The 9,945-nt window shown below is 38.0% G+C and overlaps 1 long non-coding RNA gene across 1 annotated transcript; it reads left to right on the top strand.

The window, feature by feature from the left end:
• The first annotated feature begins 1,131 nt into the window (after positions 1-1,131).
• LOC138965347 (uncharacterized) lies at positions 1,132-7,564 on the top strand. The gene is made up of 4 exons (XR_011455420.1): positions 1,132-2,823; positions 3,625-3,854; positions 4,769-4,933; positions 6,708-7,564. It is a non-coding gene; the product is annotated as an uncharacterized lncRNA (long non-coding RNA).
• The last annotated feature ends 2,381 nt before the right edge of the window (positions 7,565-9,945 follow it).

The raw sequence follows: 9,945 nt of genomic DNA, 5'->3' as shown, positions 1-9,945 counted from the left end.
ATAAATACATCATGGACTCAAAAAAATATATGATAGTGCAGCTTCCGATTTGGGCGAAGAACTACTTTGCTCCCGACCTTTGACCTCGCGCCGAACAATGTGACACATTTGTATGAAGTTCCAAAATCGTATTGCACGGCTCAGAAAACCATATCAGTTGCACGCAAAAATGAATCTCAGAACTGATCTGATGTATGAGATGCAATAAGCAAACGTTTCTTTCATTATGAAAGCAATGCAGGTCGAAAAAAACGAACATTCAACTTACAAGATAACCAGATGTTAGCGAACCAAAACAAAAACACGAGTACTCTCCCTTGCTTCGTTAGCAGACGACTTTTGAGACCGTCCTTACCCAGCCAGCATGATTCTGCGTGACGCATGCGTTATTTCTGCGTTTTTCATGCGGGGATGCGTACGGCCTCGTGACACCTTCGCTTCGCGCGCGTTACTTTTCGCCAACTTTTATGCAGATTGTCGCATTCGAAACGACTTCACCACGCAGTGTTTAGCACACATGGATTCAATGAAAAGGTGATTGCAATTTTTGTTTTTCCTAATTTTATACCGTGGGTTTATGCATTTACTTCATGAAATAATTTATTATATTTTATGTTATTAAAAAATATTTACTTTTAAATTTTGGTTATGAATAGTTATTCTTCTTCAAAAACTTCTTTTTTTTTTTTTTTAGAAAAAAAATTGCATAAAAACTTTCAATCCGTTATTTTTCAGTTTATCTTAAAGGCATATGTACGCGCTCCCGTGTTTACAAAGTGTAGTTTGCCCATAATCGATGTCAAACGCACCATAAGACCATATAATGACGATATGTCACCATGCGCGGACCATAATACATGCATTACAGCTTGTTCTAGCCTCTGAAAAAGTGAGGATGTCAACAAAGCCGCGGTGTTAGCTCCCTTGCATCAACGTTACATGTGTTGCCAAATCTATAAATAGGACGATCCAGATCAAAATGAAAATTAACATATCTCAACATTGAAGGGGTCCTAGACCACAATATTTTGCAGGGAACTTAATTTAGCATGTCTCCAGCTGTTGGTAAAGCAATTAGCGTGTATAGTCATCGAGTACATATGCCTTTAAGACAGTTTCGGTTAAAAAAAAAATGCATTTAAAAGTTTAATAAAAATATTTTTATTTTATGTAATGGTTTTCCCATTTAATTTTTATTTAATCATTTTGTTATTACCAACATTTATTTGCTTAATTGTTATCCTGATTATTTTTATCTTAAAATAAATATGATTATTTTAATTTGTATTATCATTATAATTGTTTTAGCATGTAATATAATTATTGTAATGGGGATTTGGTATTGTTGTAGGAATCAGCTTTCCACAAAATAATGTCGTGGAAAAATCTAGGCAAAGCATAATAAAAATATTATATGAACAGAAAAGATAACTGAAATCTATATGAACACCCATAACCAAACGATAAAAACATTTAAAAAATTCAGATTAAACAAAAAAATGTAAACTAAAGTAACTTTGAAACTAATTATCTACTCAAAATAAAGGCTGATGTTAATGGTTACATAAAATTTGTTCTCAGCATATTTTCATTTTATTTTATTTTGCTTTGGAAGAAAATCTCTATGAAAGTTCAATTTCAGGGGAGACAGTTACCTTGACTGAAAAGAGCAATTTATTGAAGTTATTTCCCTTGTCTGTCAGACAATCTCCAACTTCCTGTTGGCAAGAAGTCTGTCAAATCCACATTGTATCGGCGTTTTTTTGCTTTTTCTTCATATTGACTTGTATTTTTGACTTGCTTATTGGATGCAAGGTAATCTTATCCTTCTCTCTGAAATGAAGATTGACTTCTTTCAAGAATAGGTAAGTTGATCAACTGAAGGAAAGATTTGGGAATTTGAATTTTTGATAGCTCGCGGCTTCGGCTTCCGAGTTTGATGGCAGAGAGAATTTCTCACACTTTCGATTTTTTTTTCGCCTAGAAGAACACTGTTCTATTCATTCATGTTTGTTTTGTCTGAAAGATGGATGAATGAACTAACTTTTCCAAAAACATAAAGTTGATTGATGCAGTGGTTTGTTTTTAAGGAGTTGTGGAAGAGTGAAAATACCATCCGAATCCCGATTCGCGGGTCGCTCACGGCACCATAAAAACTGAATTTTCGTTTATCATTTTATGTCTCATTGTCTGTTTCTTGGTGAACTTTGGTTGGTTCCTAATCTGGTCGAGTCATTGCGGCAGCAGTTGTCAGGAGCTTTAGTAGTAATACTAATAGGCTCTTCATATATCTGGTTTTTTTTTTATTTGTATCTTTTTATTTTTCCACAGATGTTCAACTTTCAGTTCCGCATACTGACATAGACTCAAAGTCATAGTGGAATATTCTGTGTCTGAGTCTCGGAAAAGAGAAAAATTACCCTTGTTCCCGAGGCATGCATAGACTAGAGAGGCAGGCAGAGGCTGTGTCAGCGTGTGCAGTGATAAAGTTGAAAAACAGATTTTTTTGAAATAAAAATAAAAAATACATCACAGAGAAAATAAATATACTAATTTAGTGAAATTGAGATGCTTATATTTAATAATTAATATTCCAGTTTTGATGTTTGTGTGTTACTGTTACTGTTAGGTTTGGGAATCAATGTGATCCTATTTAACTTCCAAGTATTTATTTTTTCAGAAAGCTTTGACTTGAGTATGACGGTGCTCACTGCTTGTTTGAACTGAAGGTGAAGAAAGCTGAGATGGACAGTGACCTTAACACCGCCACCGATGCCAGTAACGCAGACTGTCGTTCCGTCCCGGCAAGGTGAAGATGAACAGGTATGGCTCAATAGCAATGAGTGTCTCATTCAGAGTCATTGATAGTGACACTGACAGCGTCTTTTTGTTCTGTGACTTTGGCTTATTTTGTGTTTTATTCTTTTAGTTATAACCAGATGTGTCAAACAAATTCAGCTGATCTCTTTTACTGTTTTAGTGAAACAAATGTATTGTTTCCAGCAAAGGGAAAAAAAATCGGGTGGGGGCGGTTGGTCGATTTTATTTTTATATTTAAATTTTTATTTTATTTTAATAGTTTTATTGATGTTTTTTTTTAATTAACACAGGCATCTCATTGATGAGAAAGTGTGAACTGTGTCCGCGGGATGCCAGAGAAGAGTAACTTTTCATCCAAAGTCTGCAAAATTGAATTTAAAATTTAACCTTTTTGATGAATATTTTTGAATGAATACAAAAAGTTCTAGTGTTTGGAGGAAAAGTTAAGGTCAGTTCAACTTTAAACAAGGATTTTTAGTGTGTGTTTGTTCTTCTGTCTAAAAAATAAAAATAAAAAAATCTGCTTGAAGTAAATTACACACACAAATTTTCATCTCCAACTGCTGAGTCCCTACATCTTTTTACCCCATCAAATGCCACTCTGTATGCCCCTTTAAAAATTGATTGCAATATATATATTCCTCATCTTCTCCTGAATTCAAAAATATAGAGATGTCACGTTTACTTTGAACATTTGCTCAGATTGTTTTTTAGTGCTGATGGTTTCTTTTCAGGCCGACAGATTGTCTAAAATATGTATTGCTTCATGTAAATGACTTTTTGTTCTTCTTTTCTTCCATTCAGCGGACACAAGACTACGAGCAGAGCAGAGCGGCAAGATAAACATCAGTTCTTGCTGCTGGAGAAGGTTCTACAGGAGCAGATGGACCTGATGCAACTAATTTAGTAATTGGTCGCCAAAGAATCATGGTGGAGCCAGAGCCTGTGCTACTGTTCGATGGAGTCATCTTTTTACTGTTGAGTGTGGAAGATGTTGAAGGCACATGATGGATCTGTCGAAGGAGTGATCACTGGTAGGTGGCTTTGAATGCTATTGTTGAAGCAGACCAGTCATGCCTGTGCTATTTTCCCCAGATAACTGTAGCAAGATCTTGTGAGAGTGACATGTTATTGTTAGACGCTCTTTAGGCTTTAAATGTTACCTTGAGTGTGTGCTTTTTGGAGGATGCCAGATGTCATCACGGTTCACGGGTGTATCTTAACTGTTCATCAGTTCTCAGTCATGACCAGTTTCCCATTATCCTGGGAATTCATGCAAGGTTTATGCGTATTGGTCACATTTGTGAATTTAACCAACACATTTTGATCATAAAACTATGCTTATGGGTACGCACAATGATGGGCCTCTTTTTCTCATGTGGGGTGCGGAAAATGCATGCACCACTTTGTTTTCTGTGATCATTGCATCTGTGAGAAATAATGCAAATATTGCTCTGTGGCCAGAGCTGCCATCTGCTAGGTTTTCAGGGATGTAACAGAAATTGCTATGCTGTTTCCTCAAGTTCAAAATTGCAAGTGCTACACTCAAGCAAATAATCACAAACATGCAACAGTGCCTTCTTGTGAGTTCTGATTCTCACTTTGTGTAGGCATCGGATTATGGGTCAGAAAAAAATTGTCCACACTGAATAGTATCACGGTTGACGCTCTCTTCTAACTATGTTTGTGCTTTCCAAATGAAGATTTGTGAGATAGTATTGAATGATTGATGCAGGTCACCTGAGGTGTGTGATTACATTTTATGACAATGCTACACTCAATCACCATTTGCTCTTCTGAAAACTTTTTATTTTAAAGCAAGTGCGATTATTGATTTTTTGTTCCAGGTGACAGTATGATGCTTCCAGATTGAATTGTTTGTATGTGAAGAAGAGCTGTCTGAATATTTGATTTTTGGAATTCAGTTGGCTTGTTTTGTTTGTTTCAGATCCATGACCATGAGCTCGGTGTGGTTGGTGGACATGAACTAAAGACGACTACTGATGCTGTGATGACGAAGGTGTTCCATAGGCTACACGGTTGCTGACAGGGGGCTCTGGGGGAGGGCAGGGAAAGAGACCATGGTGTACGCTGCGACTAAAAGCCATCGACAGTGAGTTGTTTTTCATAATTTGTAAAATCATCCTGGTCCTTTTAGGAAGAAGATAAAATCCATGTCTACAAAACAACAAGTTATTTCTGTCTCAAATTTTGTTCTTTGGAATCAATTTTAAATTTGCCATGTTTCACATGTGAATGATAGTTGTCAAAGCTTTTACGCTTAACATTAAATTGCTAGAAGCCAAGTTCCTGAGCTCATTTGTCAGTGTCATGGATTTTCGACTACATACGAAATAAGGATGTTAGCAAACGGTATGATGTCGTCACATATGCGTCTGCACGTCACAGTACATGTATTATGAATTTCCGAAGGCCCCCAAAGAAAAAGTCATAGTAAAGGTAACTTTAACCACTTGACTGCCTTATGACGGGTATACCAGTCATGCGCTTGTGCAGCCGCAGCGCCTTAGGACGGGTAAACCCGTCTTCTCCGTTCCGGGATTTTCCAGAAATGCTACGTCACTGCTGACACACAAATAGCAGCCAATGGCTTGGTAGGATACCTCATTCTCATGAATAAACATAAATGGTGACGCGGTTTTGCGTTTGAAGGCTATTTTCGGCCTTGTCGACAGGGTATGGGAGAGAAATCTCGACTCGTCAAAATGGCTAACGGTGACTGTCGACCGGGCCCTAGTAGGGAAAAACAAAGCCGGACTGACGCTACAGGCGGTGCAAATGATTATGGATACTGACAGGGGAAGGGGGAGATCTTCTTTCGGACAATTCGTTGGAAACAGGTAGATGACAGTGATTATAATCCTTTCTTGGAGCGAGCAAAACAGCCACCTGTGTTTGATCCACAGGCACCGGAAGATGCGCCTGGCTGATTTTTGGCTCACGTAAGTGTAGCCTATGCGATCGTAACTTTGTCTGTCTGTGCGTGCGTGCGTGCGTGCGTGCGTGCGTGCGTGCGTGCGTGCGTCTGTGCGTGTGTATGTCTGTGGTAGAAACTCTAACATTTGAAGACGTCACATTACATTGACGTCACATTATGACGTAAGAGGGTTAGACGTCACGCGAAGGAAGTACTGACAGTCTCGGTCATTATTATTTTGAGCGCGCCGAGACTAGTTGGCAGTCGTGTCCTTGTAAGTAGGCTACATGCAGACAGACAGATCTAGATCTAGTGTCTCGCTTTCTTGCACAGTTTCACCTATGCTCTTTCTGTGTGTGTGTGTGTGTGTGTGTGTGTGTGTGTGTGTGTGTGTGTGTGTGTGACGGAGTGATTGAGTTTGTGTTACTGCTTGTCGATTTCTTACGTGAGCCTTGATGGCTTCGCCTCTTGTTCAAAAGTTCATATTTAAACATCATTATAAGCCAAACTAATTATCATTTCCATGATTAGACACTAAAAACAGATTCTTGGTTCAATTTCCTTTAAAAACAACATAGGTTTTACTTACCTACCTACTGCCAGTTTGAAGCTAGATTTTTTTGTGAATTATTACACCCTAAACTCCAATATTCCCTGGCAGTCAGGAATGCACATACCCAAGTTTTGATTGGCAGCGAAAGGGTTAAAACAAATATTAGGGTAGGTATTTTTTGTTACTTCTCTTCTACAAGGATTACAATGTGTTGTAATTTCCTAACTCAAGTATAGTTGGTGTGTTGTAAAAGCGTATGGTGTGTATGCAAGTTTGTGTGTCTGTATGATTTTTAGCAAGTTTACAGGCGTCAGGAAATAAACTTGAGACTTTTCTCAAATCAGTGATAGTTGTTTGATGATCTAAGTTCATGTTATTTTTTGTTTTGTCATGCAGAGGCTGTTCCGTGAAGCTGTACGGGTGCCACAGGTCAAGACCTTGAAGACGGCCGTTCAAGACTGGTTTTTGGAAGCCTGTGATAAAAGAAAGAGACAACAGGCCATGGAAGAGCCTTCATGATTTGGTTTGCAGTAATTGAACTTTGTAATCTCTGTAGGCTTATTTACAATGCTAGTTGCAAAAATTTGATGAATGTAAGATTTGACTCGCCTGAGAAATTGCTAGTGAGTAATTGTATTTCACAGTTCAGGTCTGTGTGGCTGATGGGTAATGTACAGAAGAGTCTGGGGTTTTGTTGGACATTATTTAAGCTAAGCTTTAAACTTCACACTCTTCTACAGATGATGTTCAGACATGATGTACCCTTTTAGGTTGTGTCAGAACGACAGAAGACTAAACTGGAAGTGCTCAACTACCATTACTATCAGTGGAGACGCATGGATGCATTTGAACTTTTCTTGTGGGTATCCCATACTTATGATACTAAAAATATAGAATACATGATTCTGGAAAAGCTGTTCAAGGGCACTTACACACTATATTCGATTTTTAATACACGACTCAAACCTTCAGGCTAAATTAAAATGAATAAAATACAAGTATAAAGAGTTCAGAAAAGAAGAAAACAAAAAGTGAACAAATAGAAAGAAAATGTTTTAACAATTCCTTGTCATTTATGGGAGTCGAACGCAAACAACCTAGGCAGCTTGAAGGAGACAATGCATGATGCGGGTTTTTGTTGTTCTTTATTATTTTTTGGAGTTGAGTTGAGAATTTAGAAGCGAGACTAGAAATATACTTCTTTTTTTTTTTGCTGTTAAAACCGTTATGATTGGATTTCTATAGATGTAAGTCTTGGTGCACCTGATAAAAATTTAGCCCTTGAATGCAGGCAGTGTAAGGTAAATGAAGCAAAGTTCTCTCCGAAACAGCAAAAAAAATGCATTTCAATTATATTGATCCTCACCACCTTATTTTGTTTGCTGAGCAGCTGGCCGCTGGAGACTTGTCTATCATTTTGTGAGTAAGCTGCGTGTTTTACATCCATTTTGAGATGGCAAACCTATGTTTTACGCAGTCTGATAAGTTTTTTTTAATTTATGAGTTTTATGTCATGTTTTTTTTTTAAATTTATGAGTTTGTCATGTTGGTGTGCTTATACATATCAGTGGAGAAGGGGCATTGAATAAGTGTTTCTTTTTGATATCATTGTTCTGAATTTTGACTATTAGCTGGCATTTTACCTTTTGTTTCATTATTGTAGTTGTTACTTTTTTGTAGTGAAACTTGATAACTCACTGCTGCCCATGTCTAGGTTGTGTCAATTGTTTTTTCTTCACTGAACGTACCACTGATTATCAATGATGACGTCAGGGTTTTGTTCTGTTTTTTCTCTGGCATTTGAATTTGCTTCAAATCATTGTGAACTTTTTTTTTCCATGCAAAGTTACTGGTATATGTGAATATGTTAACACACTTCAAATCAAAACCTGAAATGTCTCCTTTTTAAAAGTAATTTTTTCAATTTCTTTTATTTAAATGGTACACATTCATATGATTGTCTCCCTTTTTTTTCCTTTTTTTTTTTTTTCCTTTTTTTTTTTCTCTCTCCTTCTCTTATTTTGTTTTTTTCTTTCTTATTCTTCGGTTTGTTCTTCCTTTTATCTTCTTATCCTCTTTCTCTTGCTTGTTCCTTGTCCCAGTATGCTTTCACGCCGCCCCATCTAATTATTTTGTGCTCCATCCACATCTGAATTTCGTTCAGCTGCCTTGTCCGAAATGTGTGTGGGGCACATATGTATGTTTAATGTCAATGTTCATGTTTCAAGTTCCTTGCTTTGTGAATTGCATACCAATGTTTTATGCAGTCGTGATAGATTCTAAATGTATGTGTTATCCTAGTTTGGTGTACATTGACTAAGTGTTTGTTTGTGATATCATTAGTAATCTGAAGTTCAACTATTAGCTGGCTTGTAGAACTTTTTTTCTCTTTTTGTTGCTGTTCTGTATTCAAACATGTTGATACAACTCACTGCTGCCTATGCCTAGGCTGTGCCAATTATTTATTTATTTGTTTACATCAATGTGATATAGTGACGAGTGTACATCAAAATTCTCTCTTATAAGTTATACTGGATTCTTCACTGCATGTACTACGGCGTATCGATGATGACTATCAGGGGTTTGTTCTATTTATTCTTTGTTCTGCCAATTTGAATTCTGCTTTGAATAGTATTTTGATCATTGTTTCCGTGCTGCTGGTATGTCAAAATGCAGTGAAATTAAAACCTGGAAGTCACAATGGCAATAAGCGAGATTCAAATCTCTCCTTTGTTTTAATCAATTTATTTGACTGCATTTTTGTTTTAGAACTTGTACATAATTATGATCATCTCCGTTATCGAACCTGCACGCTTGACCTTTGTCTTTCTGGATCAATACAATGTTGTGCACTGCCCATTATTTGTTTGTGAGTGCGTAAAGCGGTTGTGTGGTCTGCGTAAAATTGTGTAGGTCAATCGTGACATATGCGTGGAGAGTGCGTCAAATGCGTGAGAATGCGTAAAGCAATTGAGACATCTGCGTGGAGAGTGCGTCAAATGCGTGAGAATGCGTACAGCAATTGTGACATCTGCGTCAAGAGAGCGTAAAAAGCGCGTAATGCCTGAGAATGCGTCAATAATTCGTGACATCTGCGTGGAGAGTGCGTAAGATGATCAGGACATCTGCGTCAAGAGCGCGTTAAATGCGTAAAGCAATCGTGTCGTCTGCGTGGAGAGCGCGTTAATAGCGTGAGAATGCGTAAAGCAATCGTGACGTCTGCGTGGAGAGTGCGAATTTGTCTTGGTGTCAAATAAGTGTGCGCTGGAGGTGCGTATGGTCTGCGTAATCTGAGGGAAAACGAGTGTGTCACGCATGTATTTCGCTTTGCAAAATCGCGCGCGTTACGCATGCGTCCAGTGCAGTTGTTACGCAGAGTTTGGCGACTGCAACACGCATTCGCTGCGCAAAATTTTGCTGGCTGGGTACCTGGCACGGTTGGGCTTCGCTATCAATCTATCGGCTGTTTCACGTGTTTCGCGAGCAAGTCTACTCTTTTGCCTGGCTCTGCAGTAAGTCCACATTGGCGATGAAGGTATCCGAGAACTTAAAGGCCAACATCCGCGGGAATTTTTCTCCTGGAGCGACCTAAACTTGAACCCGTCGCTATTCTTGCATGTCCGTTTACTTCGTG

The sequence above is a fragment of the Littorina saxatilis genome, linkage group LG4, assembly GCF_037325665.1.
Source record: "Littorina saxatilis isolate snail1 linkage group LG4, US_GU_Lsax_2.0, whole genome shotgun sequence".
In the NCBI taxonomy this organism is placed as follows: domain Eukaryota; kingdom Metazoa; phylum Mollusca; class Gastropoda; order Littorinimorpha; family Littorinidae; genus Littorina; species Littorina saxatilis.
This window is presented reverse-complemented; position numbering and strand designations above follow the sequence as displayed.